The following is an 18118-nucleotide window of genomic DNA, read 5'->3' as shown; positions in this document are numbered from 1 at the left end:
CTCTCTCTCTCTCTCTCTCTCTCTCTCTCTCTCTCTCTCTCTCCTTCCCTTCCTCCCCCTTTCTTTTTGTCTCTTTCTCTCCTTCCTTCCCTCCTCTTCGTCCTCCTCTATCTCTCACTCTCCAACATAGTTGGCCATTTTGCTCCCTTCCCAGGAAGCAGCTCACATAGACCTTAAGGATTCTGTAAACTTTCACAGAAGCCCATTCTAAAATGTAACTGAAACAAATTTTGCCCAACATCCAACCTAAATCCTTCTTGCTTCAATTTAAGCTTATTTTATCCTCTTGGCTCCTTAGTAAAGATGGAAAACTGCTGGTCATCTTCCTCTGTGAACCCCTTCCACCCCCACTAAAGACTGCAATAAAATAATCCCTCAGGTTTCTCTTACAGGCTGAATAATTCCACTTCCTTTACCTTACCTTGTAAATTTTATTTTCCAGGGATTTCATCATTTTGGTAAGTGACTCTTCTTTCAGCCTTGTCCAAATTTCATATTCTTTTTTTTTGGTGTGAAGGCTAAAGCTGAAAATGCTTCTAGAGGATGCCTTCAGTTCTAATATATACTCCCTTATTTATGGTTCCTAGGATGAATTCTAGAATGTTATATCTATTGTTCAAAGTGTTTAAATAAGATTATTTTGAATTCTAATCTTATTCCAAGGTGTTATACTCATCAGCCATACCCTGACATATCTCAGTATGGTACCAGAGACAATGAGGCTGATCATTATCCTTTCACCCAAGTAAGTCACTGGTGAGAAGGTTAAGGAAACAGAGCTAAGCCTTTCCTATATATCTTCAGTACCACTTTGGGGGATACAACTCACCTTTCAATAGTCCTACCATGTCAGATACTTTAAAAGGCAACTTGGAATAGGAATCACCAAAATCACTATAAAGTGAGTTCCAAATCCTGGGAATTTCCAGGAAGGTTTTGGCTTCATAAGGTGTAGCATGTCCGGCTGGTGCAGTAGGTGGGGGCCCACATACAAAGAGCTGTTTCACATTAAATCCTGGAATGGGAACAACTACGAGTGTTGAGGAAATGGCTGTCCACCATTTCCATCTAAAACACTCACCCTCATGGTGTGGGATGCACTACAGCCAGCCAAGATCAGCCAAATGAAGCCCAGTCAGGAAGTAGATGTGTTTCTGGAGCTAAGAACAGTATGATTTCAGGGGTGTGAGAAAGGCAGATGTACTCTATTAAGGCTTGCTACACACAGAGTGGATATAGAAGTATAGAATTAATGGTAATTAGAGAAGACAATCGCAGGAAAATAGAAAAAAGCAAAATTTGTCCTTTGGAATTGAAATCATAAATGTGGTTTAAAAAGTGCTCGATTTGGAGTCAAAAGACCATGGTTCCAATACTGGTTCTGCCATTTACTACCTATGTGATCTTGGGCAAACCACCTCATCCAGGCCTCAGTTTTTCTCATCTACAAAGTTATGGGTTTGGATTAGATGGTCACTAAAGGTCTTACCAGCAATCATCCCACAAATTTTAAAACACCACATATAACCGACTTGTTAGTTACAGGAGAAAAAACTTTCCTTTTCTTCAGTAACAAGTCTGAGACTGAATTATAAGAATAGAAATACCCACATAGTTTAAAGGATGCCATCAGAGGCTGAAGGGAGGCAGCCTGGTCTAATGGAAAAGAGATGGAATTGGAGTCAGACAGAGCACCTGGTCTCAAATCCCATCCCTTGCACCCATTTACTACCTGTCTCACTTTGGCCAAGTCACTAAATCTCTTTCAGTCCCTGCATTTATAAAACCAAGAGGTTAGACTAGATAACATAAGGTCCCGCGCAGCTCTGAGTCTGATGCTGATGCTGAACTCAGACCATCTCTGAGTGTCCTCCCCTCATTGTAGTTCGGATGGTCCTTTTTAAGCACTCTATAGTGATCCTGGAGTCCAAAACTCTTACTAAGGAGAAAACTGATGTGCTAGTTTTTTATTATCTGGAACAAAAACTTAATGTTATGAAAGATGACATATAGAGGGTAGAGTTAACAAGGAACTCAAATGCTTTTTGGTAAAAGAAAATGAGTGTGTGGGGAGACCACAAAGTGGAAATTTACTGTAATTTGGTCAGAGTGAGGTTGATGGCTGAGGGAAATCGTTAATGAGCTAAGGGGGACTGTTTTAAATGGCATTTAGTCACACGTACACTATTGACTTAACATTTCGCAGTTTTGCTTTCCATATTATAAAATTAACTAGGGGTTTCAGAGCTGAGTTTACACTGCCCTCTCCAATCCTACTCCCCACCCTCCTCAACAGTCTGAAGGTAGAAAAGATGCTTGTGAAGTTCCAAGCTCCAACTTATCGTGAAACGGATCTTTCAATGTTTGTTCTTGCTTTCCCCCCATTACTGCTATAGGAAGCAGGTACAAATAGTGAAGGGATGGAATTGAGAGCCCCAGGGCTTTTGCAGGCAGTAGATTTTTCAAAATACAGAAATAACAGGTGTATTTGCCAGAAGTGTGAGAACAGAATGGCACTGAGTGGAGAACAACAGGTTAGAGGCAAGCTCTGGGGGAAAGCACATGGCTCTTACTGTCCAGCTGTTATTGATCTGCAAGATAAAAGGCAGATTTTTCTTTTTCTGTGGAGGAGGAGGATGGCTGAAGGAAAGGAATTTTTCTTATATATTTACATAACATATATATTAAAACTTCAAATTATTGCTAAGGCAACAAGCTAGAACTAATGATGCAGACTTCTCACAATTCATGCCTTTTTAACTAACCACTTAAAGAGGAAGGAACAGCTCTATAAATATGGTGCCTTTTGTACCTCAAAAAGTAGAAATTAGTAAGTTGAATTCCATTTATGCCCTTCTAAGCAAGGATCTCGGAAAAATAGTGGGAGTAAATTAGAATACGACTTAAACCCCGAAATGATCAGCCTGGACAAACATGCTTGAAGTCACATACTTGAATTCTCCTTAGCTATAGCTCCATTATGTCAAACTCAGTCCTCAAATGGGTCTGTGATCTCTCTGATGTTGATGTTTCCTCCAACAAAGTTGATTACAACCTATCTATGCCTACTCATTTTGTGAAACCTGATTCTTGTCCACATTCTCTCATAAGTTTGTCACAGGGAGTACACCCAATGTTCTGAGAGCCTGACTTGCTTTCTCCTGACATTTTGAGAGCATCAGGGGAGTACCTGGGCTGTCCAGTAGTCACTCCTCACTCTTGTCATGAGGCCAACTCTTCTTTTTGAATTATCTGTTTTCTTTGATGCCATGCTGTACTCCAATTCCTATTCACAGTTCCTTGATTTATTTTTTGCTTTTTGGAGGGGGAAGGCAGGGCAATTGGGGTTAAGCGACTTGCCCAAGGTCACGTGGCTAGTTTTTTATTAAGTGTCTGAGCCAGATTTGAACTCGGGTCTTCCTGACTCAAGGACTGGTATTCTATTCACTGCGCTACCTAGCCGCCCCCACAGTTCCTTATTTTTTATGTGTTGCAGGCTGTTTGCATCTACTATGCAGCTTTTCATTGTCCTTGGAGTGATGCTCATATTCAGTTCTTTAGAGGCTGTAGTAGTCCATGACTTACATTCCATGACATACAACCCATTTGGCATAGGGTCAACCTATTATATCAAGCATTTGGATGAAAATGTACATGATAATTTTTTCGACTTCCATATCAAGATTTTGATGTGACAAAGTATTGGGTTTCACGTGTTATCTTGAGGGCTTAGTGTGGACACTAACTTCTCTTCCAGGCATCAGCATGTCTCAGAAAATTCCTGCTGACTCTAGAAACCACAAAGCCTTGAATGGTTTTGGCTCTGCACATGAGGATTGTTGATGTGATTTTTATCCTAAAACACACAAGAAGAAAATCTGAATGGCTCAAAAAAGGGATGAGATCTGACCTGGTATAATTTTTTTTTATTTTGTAAGTAAAGCTAATTGAGACCAGTAATGATTAACAGAATGGGAGCCTTTGTTTCTTATGAGTGTATAACTCTCTGACATTTGGCAAGAGGCAAAACCAAAATACATTTTCAGAGAATTCAGTATTTTCATTAGAATTTTTATTGCACATTGTAAACTCCTACAATATTTTTTTCATGCTAACATCAAAAACCTAATTAAATTCTAGGTTAAAATAATGCTAAGGATTTGGCTTACTCTAAGAAGAGTTGATTTTCTTTAAAATGTTGTTGTCAGTGAATAGATTAAAGACAATAAAAATAAAATATCATTAAATAAATTGAATAAAAATAAATCTCCTGGTTCTGCTAGTTTCACTGTGCATTAGTTCATATAGATCTTCCCAGTTTCTTCTAAAATTGTACATTTCATCATTTCTTATGGCACAGTAATATTCCATTACATTCATATACTAAAATTTGTCTATCCATTGCCCAATAGAGAGCCAGTCCCTTAGTTCCCGGGTTTTGTTACTATGAAAAGAGTTGCTATGAAATTTTTTGTACATAGAGGTCTTTTTTTTCTTTCTTTGATCTCTTTGGGATATATGTCTAGCTGGGGTATCACTGAGTCAAAAGGTAATATTCAGCTTAGCAATTTTTGGGGTATAGTTCAAAATTGCTTTCTAATAAAGAAATGTTATTAATATTTTTGTCTAATTCTATAAAGACATTAATTGACAGTTTTATTGGCTTGGCACTAAATTTGTATACAAATTTTGGTAGTATCATTATTTTCATTGTATTATTGCAGTCTAACTATAAACAATTACCATCTATTATTTAGGTCTTCCTTTAAATCAGTGAAAAGATTTTTACAGTCATGTTGATATAAGTCTTGAATCACTTTTAGTAGGTTGATTCCCAGATATTTTACAGATACTGCAGTTATTTTGAATGAAATTTCTTTTTGAATTTCTTTCTTCTACCTACCCCCTTCCTGCTAAGTTTTGTTTATAATACAGAGAAGGATTATGAATTTTGTGGATCTTACATCTTGTTACATGGTTCATTTTTTTTCAATTAATGTTTACATTGATTCTCTAAATAAACTATTATAACATCTGCAAATACAGATGCTTTTATCTCTTCTTCATATATGTTTATTCTTTCTAATATTGTTGGTCTTATTGTAAATAGTCCAACTAACTAGCATTTCTTAAGTTCCTACTATGTTCCAGGCATGATGCTAAGCACTGGGGATACAAAGAAAGTAAAAAAACAACAACTAGTCTTGAGTAACTCATAGTCTAATAGGAGAGACAATATGGAAACAGACAAACAAGCTATAGACAAGATATATTGGAGATAATCTTAGAGAGAAGGCACTAGCATTAAGAGGGATTAGGCTTCTTGTGGAAAGTAAGATTTTAACTGAGATCTAAAGAAAGTCAGGGAAGCTAGGAGACAGAGATGAAGAGGGAAAGAAATCTAGGTATGGAGGACAACCAGTGAAAATACACAGAGCTGGCAGATGGAGTACCTTATTCAAGGAACAGAGAAAAGGCCAATGTCACTGTATATAGAACTACATCAAATAATAGCAGTGATAACAAACATTTTCCTTTATCTTTGATCTTACTGGAAATATTTTTAACGTTTCTCCATTATAAATAATGCTAGCCTTTGGTTAAACTTAATTTGATTTATCAATTCCACAAGAATTTATAAAGTGCCTACTATGTGCCAGCCACTGTGCTAGATGCTAGGCATACAAAGACAAAAACAAAACTTTCCTTGCTCTCAAAGAACCTTATATTCTATCAGAGGAAAACAATATGTACATGACAAGACAAATACAAAATACATACAAAATAATTTCCAGAGAGAGGGAAACCAAAGGAAAGAAGGTTTTAAATAGACAGTATTTATCAAATTAAGGAAAATCCTATTTATTCCTATGCTTTTTAATTGTTTTTTAACATAAGTTCAGTATTTTATTAAAGGCTTTTAAAATCAATTAATACACATTTATCTGATGGTAACCTTTAAACTACTTTTCATGTGAAATTCCTTTTTGAATTCCTATGCATACTGTGTGCTTCTCTATTGTCCTTCAGGTGATCTCCAACTGTATTCAGCGATATGAAGCCAAATTGCATCACCAGAATATTGTATAGACAAAATAGACCTCTGTTTTAGCAAGAGACATGGGGTCATTAAGTGAATGGTGATATTTCCCAAAGATAATCTAGCCCACTCTCCTCCTATTGGATTCTAAGCTCAGTTCCACGTTCTTGTGTGGTGTCTGTCCAAGATAAATGCACTGAACAATGAGTGGCATATGTTGTTCATTCAATCGCATATCAGAGTTTAGATGATAGGCATTCCTCCTCTACTGTATATGGTTTATCCTGTGTGGATAGTTAAGTCAAACTATTTTTATGTTTTGAAATAGAAAAAATAGCTACCACAGGATCATATACTTAGAGCTAGAAAGGACCTTAAGGCATTTAGTCTAGCCCCTTCATTCTGCAGATGAGGAAACTGAGACCCAGAGAGATTAAGTGACTTACTCAAAGTTACACAACCAGTAAGTGGCAGAGCAGGAATTTTGAATTCAGGTTCCTTGACTTGACATATCTTACTCTTTGTACCAGACCATTCTGCTTGCCAAATTAAACCCCATAAGCATTTATTGCACATCTCTGGTGTGTAAAGTACTGAGCTAGGTGTTACAAAGAATAATCACTATCTTCAAGGAAGATGCCATTCTGTTGGGACTGGGGAATTGTAATGTGTATACAGAAAACTAAATATAAGATCCTGTGAGGAGGAGGCTGACACTCACAACTAGGAAGGTCTTATGGGAATAGGAATCTGATTATCTTCCCTGCCCCTAGGCCCTTTGATAGGCTTAGGTGACTCTGAGAACCTTCCCTGATTTGAGAATATACTCTGCCCCCTAATGGGCTGAATATGGTCGCCTGGAGCCTGTGGTGGGAGGCTTGTTCTTCAGGAATACCCACACATTGTTACTTTGTGATTGGGCAGTGGGTCAAGAGGGTTGTGACATTCTCTGACCCAGGAGAAGGCTATATATACCCTGATATGAGACTTTCTTTTGGGGCTCACTTTGGGAAGAGTTGTGTGATGTGTCCAGATGAGACTCTGGCAGCCGTTGAGCCCCCCAGCTTTGAAAACCCCGATGATGGTGCTTCCCTCTCTGATAACTGACTAGGTATGGATGTAATGGTCAGACAGCTGGAAGCCCTGTCTGCTGATCTGTTTCTCTGTCTGCTTGTAACTTCTGTTTGTATTCTCTGAAGTTCAGGGTATTGACCTTTTCCCCTGAACCAGGTAAATGATATATGTTTGATTGATTAAAGTAAGATTGTTAACCCATTTTGAGTTGCTTTCCTTCAGAGAAGCAGATGTAAGAACCTGTGTTGGCAGCCACCCTGGTAGTGCTTGCTGCTACAGAAGGTCAGGAAAGGCTTCCTATAGAACAGGAGTTCTAAATTGAGGGATAAATATCTGGGGACCCATGAATTTGGATGAAAAAAAAAGAATTGCATTTTGATCTTCACTAACTTCTAACTAACTGATATTTATCATTTCCTTTAATTATGAATGTATGTAACAAAATATTCTGAGAAGAGGTCCAGACTGACTGTCTAAGGGATCCAGACACACAAAAAGGTGAAGAAACCCTTATCTAGTTGGTGACATCATAGTTGACCCTTGAAAGAATCTAAGGCTCATAAGAGGCATCAGTGAGGAAGGAGTGTAATCCAGGCATATGAATGGCTTGTATAGGGATGAATGCAAGAGACTGCTGGTGATTTCTGTTCATAATTAAGAACTTCCAATGTTCCAGCTTTTCATAAAGAAAGATAAGTTCTTATTTCTTTGGAAAGGAGTATTGAACTTCCAGATGCTGAACAAGGTTGTGAAAAACCATCATTAAAATGTAGTATGATGAGCACCAAAAGTTATTCCCATAATCACCAATGTTTTGAAATCTAAACTAGCTCAACCTTTCAGAACAATAGATGACTTCATCATTTCATTCATCTATTTAGTTCCCTAATTCTACAGCAGTGGCTGGGAATAATATTGCTCAAATCAATCTACAGCTGTAACACAGAGGGAAAGACATGCATGAATAGTCAATTTAATAAAAGCAAGCCTCCAAATCAAGTAATAAAGCTTCAGGGTAGTTCACTACACCAGATTTCTCTTATTTAAAATATACTCTTCAAGGATTTATCGCCCATCCAATTTTTCCCAGACACTGTGACAATTTTACATCGTTAAGAATGAGACAGAAAACCGAGTATAAAGGAATTCTACTGTAACTGTAACTTCAAAGATACTAGGCCTTATTAAGGCTGGGGAGATATGAGACACCCAAACCGTCTGATCTGAGGGTGTTAGAAATGTCATAGAAGCTAAAGTTAGCTTGCCAATCTTAAGCTACAAAGTACTAGAGGATTTCAGGTAGAGTGACACATCTATCTTTATTTCTAAATTCTATGAAGAATGAGAAAACTGCTTCTCCATTTAACAGCAATATGCTAAGTCATGGAGGTAGAGTAAAAGGGCTTGTCATTTCATCATGAATCTAGATAAAGTCAAATTGATTTTCTTTTCTTCTTTTTTTTTTTAAATAACTACCTAGGACATAAAATAGACTTGCATTGAGAAATGGGTCCGAAAGAGAAACCCTGATGCATCCCAGTAGTCTTTATCATCAAGTGAACAGAAAGAGGATGGCCAGCCAGGGGATCATTGTTCTAAAGAAACTGAGCCACCACAAATGGAATGGAAGGATAAGCACAAAGTGTGGCCATTAAAGGTAAGATGTGAGACTGGTGATTCTGTTGTTAATCCATTCCTAATGGCGTGCTTCTGGGCAATTATTTGGAGGATGAAAGTTTGGATTTGGCTGAGAGTTGGATGTGTTCTAGTGACAACTCAGTGACATGCGAAAGAAACTTTAGTGTTGGGCCTTGATCTAAGGAAATTTGTGATTAAGAATGATTTCATCTAGTAAGTGCTAAGTGCTTCAAAACTAGGGCTAGAGGGTGTGAACTGCTTACTGCTCATGACTTCCCTTCTGGGTCTGATCGATGGATTGCTGCTGCTCAGAACCTGGCAGGGCCATTGGAGCTGCTATAATGTGGCTTTCCTTTATAAGAAATTCATAGGAGAGTTTTCTTCTGATGCCTGCAATCTCCCATCATTCAAATTTAGAAGAATGAGTGTTGTGTAAAGAAATGGAACCCAATGATTCTGAGGGGGAAAAGCAGCAACTGGGTAGACTTCAAAGCAGGGGGGAAAGTCCAGTACTACAGGAAAATGCCTTTGAAAGTTTTGGACAGGAAATGGAATGCTATTTTTGAATGGTGAACATGCAAGTACCATAATATTCAAGAACAAGCTTTGACAACATTTAATGAGATGTTAAAAAAAAATCAAAAGCTGCGATGGCACCGTAAAAGCTTGCTTAAGGACACCCTGTATCAGCTGCAATTCATACACTGGCAGTCCTTGTCACTACACAGCAGGGAGAATCTTAGAGTTTTAATTGGGTAATGATGATAATCACATAGTCTGTGGGCCCAGGAACAAGAAAGCTGAATAAGAGACAATTGAATCCAATGTGATCTAATTTTCAAAACAAACCAACTTCCTTCCTATTCTACTTTATCAAGGACAGAGACAATTCTTGTGCCTTCAAGATCTTTAGAAGAATCTGACCATAGGATGCAATAAAACCCTACTCCTTGAAATTCTGCTATAGATGACAGGGCCTTTTTTGGGCAGCATACTTAATGAAACTGAATACTTTGTTCTGCACAACATGTGTTTAAGACCTGATAAATATTTTACACTTCAGAAACAGGTGAGATGACCAGACAATTTTGCCTTCCTGATGGAGCTTGTTTCTTTTGCCTAAAAAGACCTTTATCTTAGCTCTTTAGGGAGAGAAGAGAAGGATGGTATGGAATAAAATACACTGTTCATAAGGGAGAAAAAAGATAGTTTTACTAAAAATATATGGCTATTCTATGTAAGGGTAGACACAATGAGATAGGAAATGAGGGATAAAAATCATTCAACATATTCTGTGGAGAATGGGTCATATTATCTCCATTAATTTTAATTGCCTATATAGGCTGAAAAACTGGCACTTCAGAGTTTTATGGAATTTAGATCCCCCTTTTCACATCCCAAACTTAACAGTTTAAATCTGTTTTAGCATAGTCATTTATCCTTTACTCTGAGTAGGAGACACAGTATGGGCAAAGGCAAGAAGGGAGGGACTAAACAGTGTGTATTTGGGGGCAATGAGTAGATCTGCCTGGCTAGTACAGATTCATTTTTCTTAGCAATAGGAGAGGAGAATGGAAAGGCAGACTGGGGTCTTTATCATGGAATGGCACCAGTGGAAACTATGGAATGGCTTTGAATACCAAGGTAAAGAGTTTGGATTTTATTTGTCACTATTATTATTATTCATAGTAGAAATCATAACAGTAATAGTAGCAGTAGTAATAATAATGGCTAGATTTATATAGCACTTTACAAATATCTCATTTGATCCTCATAACAACTCTGACAGGTAGGTTCTATTATTATCTCCATTTTACAGATGAGGAAACTGAGGCAGGTAGAGTTTGTGACTTTCTGAGGCTGCCAAAGCTACTAAGTGTCTGAGGCCAGATTCCAGACCCAGCAGTCTATCCCCTACTCCATCTAGCTGTCTATGTGGCAGACAAATGAAAGCCATTGGAGGATTTTTAGAAGAAGAATGACATGAAGAAATTTAATCTGACATTGACATGGAGGATGGAGTGGGAATAGAAAAGACGAGTCATATTTGGGAGACATTTCAGAATAAAAATCTATAAGACTGGTGACTTAGGGCTGAATAATGATCATTATTATTAGTTATAGAATGATAATAATGATAGTGGCTGAAGGAGAGAGAAAAGGTGAAGATGATTCCGCGGCTTATGTGTTAAACAGAATCCAAGTAGCCAAGACAAGTTAACAAAACATCATTATATCACCCATTGTCTTTTCTCTCAAGACCAATATTCTTCAGTTCACACCTCTCCATGCTATATGAGTAGCTTAAGTGTTATGACTACTCACTTAAATCCTGAGTGATGGAGATATTGGTGAGTCCTGGAACTTCAGCAGTCATTGGGTGAGAGCCTTAAACCCTTGCTTTCCCCAACAGTGTGGATCAAATAAACACTCAGTAGAGAAAATTATGAAAAAAACAATCTGGGAATTAGAACCTTGAGATGAATGGGTTAAAGCAAACACACTGCAAACTCAATGGAATAAATAGTAAGAGTTTCTTTGTCCAGAGAAATAACTTTTCTTATTGGTCACTGGTCAGCAATGAAAAAAATATATCACTATCTATAAAGATATATCAATTGATGATTACAATTACTACACTAGATTAGATATGCTAATAATGGACATTAGATCCATTAATGTAAGAAACCAGTACTTGGAGAGGGTATTCATCTGTGAAATGTGATCGTTTAGTTAGAACAATGCCTTATAAATGAATTAATGACAGAGTACTGGGTACAATTTATTTCAAGGGCATCATAGTCAAGGTAAAAATGCTAGAATTGTCTGGTCTTCAGCATGTCCAAAGATAAGCATGCCTAAGAGTGTGCTTCACTCTCACAATCCTTTAGTCCACCATAATCCTTTCTACTTTTGCTTAAACCTCCTTCACATAGTAGAAATAAGAAAAGAGTGCTCCTGTGCAGGGTCCCTTCATATGAAAGCATTTGATGGCTGGAAATCTCCCTCTCTATTTTCTCTTCTCAAATACGTGATCTCAGCTGCCTTAGACTTTCCTGTCTTCTCCCTTCTTTACCAAACTTTTTACCCTTTCTTCATATCCTCCTCATTCTCCAGGAATAATGCTAATGATGTTTCAGGGAGGTGTTGCCAGAAAGAGGTGAGACAGTATAGCTGACCCACAGGGGACAGAAAAAAATCCACCCAAGGAGCTTTTACACTGGGAGTTTAGTGTCTTCCTCACATCAGTGCCATGATTCTGATTATGCAAGAGAAGCAAAGGAAACACTTCACAGATTGACATTTGGGGTATATCTTTCCATGTTTGTATTCTGTGCCCTGAAGCAGAGAATCTCCAAGTTGGCAGAAGCCTTAGAGGGCACAGAGTTCAACCCACACCTATACAGTAATAGCTTTTTCATGCCATTGAGATGTGCCAGGGGTTAGCTCTGGATGAAGCCTGACTTCTCAGTAGGGGAATTCTGTTCCTACCTTGTCACTCCCATCTGAGCTTCCTGAAGAACATTGTTAATTGTAGTAACATTACTTTTTGGTTCAATTCCCAAAAAGGGAATTAATAAAAAAGTACCCAGTGTACAATATGAATCATGTAGTTTATTTCCACACAGAAAAGGGAATGCTAAACAACAACAAAAATCACAGAGTGATTAGAATAAAATCCAGGAACATCACTACTAGTACAATAAGTTGGGAGGCTAGCACTCAAGCCTCACTGGGATAGAAACAGGTTTCAGAATACTATTAATCAGCCACTTTATATTTCATCTCCACTGGTTGAACATCAAGCAGTATCTTCTCTCTGGTGGCTTCTCTCTCTCCTTCTCTCTCTCTCTCTCTCTCTCTCTCTCTCTCTCTCTCTCTCTCTCTCTCTCTCTCTCTCTCTCTCTCATTTTATCCTTGGCACCAACCCAATTCTACCTCTGCTGAGAGTCCCTCTCTTATTTTGAGCACTCTCCTCACGATCAGCCACTTCTACTCCCCTGGGAACTATTGTCATTGCTTTGACAATGGAAGATGTAGCTGCTGCAACTGCAGTCAGCTGGGAAGCATTTATTAAGTGCTTATTACATGCCAAGTACTGTGCAAAGCAATGGGGATACACAGTAAGGTAAAAGTAGCCCCTGATCTCAAAGAGTTTACATTCTTCTTTGAGAGATTACATGTAAATAAATATGTATGTACTGGATATATGCAGTGTAGAATGGGGAAAAGCATTAGGTGCTGGGGGACCTGGAAAATTCTCCTACAGAAGTTGAGATTTATATTAAGTCTCAGAGGAAGCCAGGAAAACCAAGAAGTAAAACTAAGGAGGAAGAACATTTCAGGCCTAAGGGATGGTCAGTGAAAAGGGCCAGAGACCGTAGACATTATAATGTGACATCTAGTATAGCTAGGTGTCAAGCTCCTGAAAGGAAAGCAGGTGCAAGACTGTAAAGGTAGGAAAAGGGCAGATTATGAAGAGTTTTCAAGGCTAGGCTTTGGATTTGATCCTGAAGGTAACAGAAAGTCACTAGAGCTCATTAAGCAGAGGAATGAAATGTTCAGACTTCCACGTTAGAAAAGTCATCTTGGCAGCTAAATGGAGGCTAGATAGATTGGAGAGGGGAGAGACTTGAGTCAGGAAGACCAATTAGAAGGTTACTGCAATAGTCCAGTTGAAAGGTAATGAGGACATAGAATAGGGTTGGGGCTGTGTGAGAAGAGAAAAGGGGATGGATCCTAGAGATGGTATAAAGGTAGAAACAACAAAATTTAGCAATGGATTTGATATGTGAGGAAGTGAGTGTGCAAACTTTATTGTTTTTTCTATGTAGAAATGTAAATAGTTCAAAGTTCCTTATGATTTTTTTCCTGTTTATCTTCTCATGCTTCTCTTTCTTCTTGTATTTGAAAGTCAAATTTTCTGGTCAGTTCTGGTTTTTTCCTCAAGAATACTTAAAAGTCCTCTATTTCATTGAATGACCATATTTTCCCCTGAAGCATTATACTCAGTTTTGCTTGGTTTTAATCTTAGCTCCTTTGACCTACAGCATCATATTCCAAGCCTTTTGATCCCTTAATGTAGAAGCTGCTAGATCTTGTGTTATCCTAATTGTATTTCCACAATACTCAAATTGTTTCTTCCTGACTGCTTGTAATATTTTCTCCTTGACCTAGGAACTCTGGAATTTGGCTATGATATTCCTAGGAGTTTTCTTTTTGGTATCTTTTTCAAGAGGTCATTGGTAAATTCTTGAAATTTCTATTTTGCCCTCTGGTTCTAGAATATCAGGGCATATTTCCTTGAGAATTTCGTGAAGGATGATTTCTAGGCTCTTTTTTTGATCATGGCTTTCAGGTAGTTCAAGAATTTTTAAATTTTCTCTCCTGGATCTATTTTCCAGGTCAGTGGTTTTTCCAATGAGATATTTCACATTGGATTCAATTTTTCCATTTGTTTGGATATGTTTTATAGTATCTTGATTTCTCATAAAGTCATTATCTTCCATTTGCTCCAGTCTAATTTTGAAGGAATTATTCTCTTCAGTGAGTTTTTGAAATTCCTTTTCCATCTGGGCAATTTGGCTTTTTAAGGCATTGGCTTCTCCTCATTGGCTTTTTGGGCCTCTTTTGAGATTTGAGTAAGTCTATTTTTTAAGGTGTGATTTTCTTCAGTATTTTTTTGGGTCTCCTTTAGCAGGCTGTTGACTTTCTTTTCATGATTTTCTTGTATTATTCTCATTTTTCTTCCCAATTTTTCCTTCACTTCTCTTACTTGATTTTCAAAATCATTTTTAAGTTCCTCCATGGCCTGCAACCAATTCATATTTTTTCTTGGAAGCTTTTGATGCAGGATTTTTGACTTTGTTGACTTCTGGTTCCATGTTTTGATGCTTTTTGTCCCCCAAAAAGGATTCTATAGTCTGATTGCACTTCCTTTGATTGTTCATCTTGACAGCCAATTACTTGACTTTTGAGCTCTTTGCCATGGTAGAACTCTGCTTCTAGAGTGCAGAGAGATATGTCCCAAATTTCTGGGGTTTTCACAAATGTTGTCAGAGGCATGAGGAGGGCACCCTCTCTACAGCCATCACAAGCTCTGGCATACTGGTGTTTCCCACCCCAGGACTACCACCCAAGACCACGATCCAGATTCAAGAAGGTCAAAGTAAGAGTGATTACCCTCTTAATGATTGCTTGGTCCCCCTACGATCTGTGGGCCAGGAGCTCTGGAGATAGCTATGTGGCAGTAGCTGCAGCTGCTGCGCCTCTGCCACCTCTTGCCCTGGGGGCAGGGGGCAGACTGTGCTCTTCTGTCACCCGGTTCCAACAGAGTTCCTCACTGACATTTTACTTTCTTTTTGGAGTTTATGGTTTGAGAAGTCTCGAAACTGCCACAGCTGCTGGTGATTCACTCTCCTGAAGTCTGCTCTGGCCTGTCTGGGCCGCTGGTAGGGGCCGCCCCAAGTTTGGGCCAGGGTGGCTCATGTGGGACTGCACTCGGCTCCCAGTTTGGGTGTGATAGATCCTTCCTGTCAGCCTGCCAGGCTGCCTTCAGTGGGAGATTTGTTTTTCTCTGTCACTTTGTAGGTTCTGTAGCTCTAAAACTTGTTTAGAGTCATATTTTACAGGTATTGGAGGTGGTTGGAATGGGAGCTCAGACAAATTCCTGCTTTTCCTCTGCCATCTTGTCTCCCAAAATTTATTCCTTTTTGTTTTGTTTTTGTTTTTTGAAGGGGGGAGGGCAGGGCAATTGGGGTTATGTGACTTGCCCATGGCTAGTAAGTGTTAAAAAAAAAAGTGTTAAAGAGGCTGGATTAGAACTCATGTTCTCCTGAATCCAAGGCCAGTGCTCTATTAACTGTGCCACATAGCTACCCTGGAGGGTGCAAAATTTAGGATGACTCTGAGGTTGTGAGCCTGGGAAAATGGGAGGATAGTGGTGTCCTTAACAGTAATAGGGAGATACAGAAGAGGGAAGGGTTTGGGGGGGGGGAGATGAGTTCTGATTTGAATATGATGGTTTTAAAATGCCTATAAAACATCTAATTTGGGATATTCAAGAGACATTTATTGATGCACAACTGTAGCTCATTAGATAGACTAAGGCTAGATGTATAGACCTAGGAATCATCCACATACAGATGATTGTATCCATGGGAACGGATGAGATCACCAAATGATAATCAAAGGGAAGAGGGCCCATAACTTTAGTTACTGGATATGATATATATGAAGAACTTGTAAAGGGGACTGGGAAGAAGTGTTCAGATAAACAGGAAGATATTCAGAAGAGAGTAGTCACTAAAAGCCAAACAGAAGAGATTATTCAGGAGGAGGTGATTATGATGTCAAATGCTGCAGAGAGGTAAATTTAAAAAAAGACCATTCGATTTGGACATTAAAAGCTCATTGGTAACTTGGGAGAGAGAAGTTTCTGTTGACTGATGAAATCAGAAGCCAGACTGCAGAGAATTTTGAAGGGAAGAAATGAAGGCACTTCTGATTGATAGCTTTCTCAAGGGGAAGAGATGTATTTGTAGGCAGCATGGAAGGAGCTAAGAGACAGAGGGAGAGGGAGAGGGGAGAGGGAAGAGGGAAGAGGGGAGAGGGAGGGAAGGAGAGAGGAGAAAGAGAGAGAGACAGACAGAGAGAGAGGAAGAGGGAGAGGGGAGAGGGAGGGAAGGAGAGAGGAGAAAGAGAGAGGGAGGGAGAGAGAGGGAGGGAAGGAGGGGAGAGGGAGGGAGAGAGAGAGAGAGAGGGAGAGGAATAGATGATTGAGGGGGCAAACTAACCCTAAATCAACACCATTATTCAATCTGGGACTTAGAATTAATCAGTGGAATATTACTAGTCAGCCAGATGGTTGGTGCAAGTAGAGGAATTAACTTTTGCAAAGAGAAGGGCCACCTCTTCAGATGAGATTGAAGTGAAGGAGATAGTGGGGAAAGCTGTTTGAATGACATGAGATAAAGAGGAGAGAAGAGGGGGAAGCTCTTAGCAAATGGTCTCATTTATTTTCAGTGAAATATAAGGTGGAGTCCTCAGTTGAGAGAGTACAAGAGGGTGCTCTGTGAGAGGCTTGAAGGGAGACAAGAAGGTTTGGAACACTGCTGTGCTTTCACAATAGCAAGTCAATTATGGGGGAATACAATGTTTGCCTGATGGTGATGAAGTCTCAGTTGAGATTATATAACATAAATTTCTTGTGGAACCAGTCAGCACTGTATCATAATTTCCTCCATTTCCATCCAACAGCAGAGGAACAAGAATAAAGAAGGTAGACCATGCAAGTAAATCAGGATCGGAGCTTGGCAAGACATGATTACTGATAGGGTCAGGGGGGAAGACACTAACATGTAGAAGACAATGGAGAGTTGAACTGATTCACCAAGTGGTCAAGATAGGGAAGGGAAGAGAATGGGATTAGTGCAGGGAAGATGATTAGTGAGAAAAATGAGAAGGGGAGGGAATGGACATCATAGTGAAGATAAAGAATAGGGTTAGAGGGGGCGGCTAGGTGGCACAGTGAATAGAGCACCGGCCCTGTAGTCAGGAGGACCTGAGTTCAAATCTGGCCTCAGACACTTGACACACTAACTAGCCATGTGACTTTGGGTAAGTCATTTAACCCCAATTTCCCTCCAAAAAGCAAAAAAAAAAAATAGGGTTAGAGATCAGAAGACTGAGAGAAAGAGGGAATGATAAAAGATGATCAGAAAAAGGAATTCAGAGTTTATAGATATGGAAGTGGAACACTTGTAGGTGATCAAAAAAATTGATACTATGACTATCTATGTGTAGCTGAGGTAGAGTAAAGGAGCAGGTGACAGGAATTGAACAGAATGACAAACAAGGAAGTTATAATTTTTAAGGGAGTGTCAATATGTATGTTGAAGTGCCCTAATATGTGTGGAGGAGATAGGGAGGAAAGACTGCTTCAGGCACCAAACTCATTGAGGAGGGAAGCAGAATTTTAGGGGTGTAGGGGGGGGAAGGGAGAAGGAGAGTTGATATAAAATAGCCACCAGAATTTGGTTTAGTTGATAGCGGGAGTCTCAAAGGAGGAGAAGTTGCTTAGTGAAGGTCATGGTATGGAGAGTCTTAAAGTAGCAGTGGGGAAGTAGTCAGAAGCATTCTGACTCCTCTGCTGAGACCAGAAAGTGTAGCCAGTACTGAAAAGGATGTCCAGGGAAGTTGTGTCATCAAGAGGGAACCACGTCTCAGTGAAGATTAAAGAAGCTTGTTAATTATAAAGAAAGGTAAGGTTGGAAACTTCAGTGTTACTTGGGGTCAGGCCTGATAACATTTGTCTAACTGAGGTGGAATCCTTAGTAGCACAGAAGATATTTTTTTCCATTTTCT

The 18118-nt window shown here is 39.1% G+C and overlaps 1 protein-coding gene across 1 annotated transcript in view; it reads right to left on the bottom strand.

The window, feature by feature from the left end:
* LOC138145738 (connector enhancer of kinase suppressor of ras 2-like) overlaps window positions 1-18118 on the bottom strand; it is a 558854-nt gene that overhangs the window by 339784 nt on the left and 200952 nt on the right. The gene's annotated exons all lie outside the window — the stretch shown is intronic.

This window comes from Petaurus breviceps, unplaced genomic scaffold (genome assembly GCF_028583685.1).
Source record: "Petaurus breviceps papuanus isolate PSGF00001 unplaced genomic scaffold, PetGlider_PUasm1.0 90747, whole genome shotgun sequence".
NCBI classification, from domain to species: Eukaryota; Metazoa; Chordata; class Mammalia; order Diprotodontia; family Petauridae; genus Petaurus; species Petaurus breviceps.
This window is presented reverse-complemented; position numbering and strand designations above follow the sequence as displayed.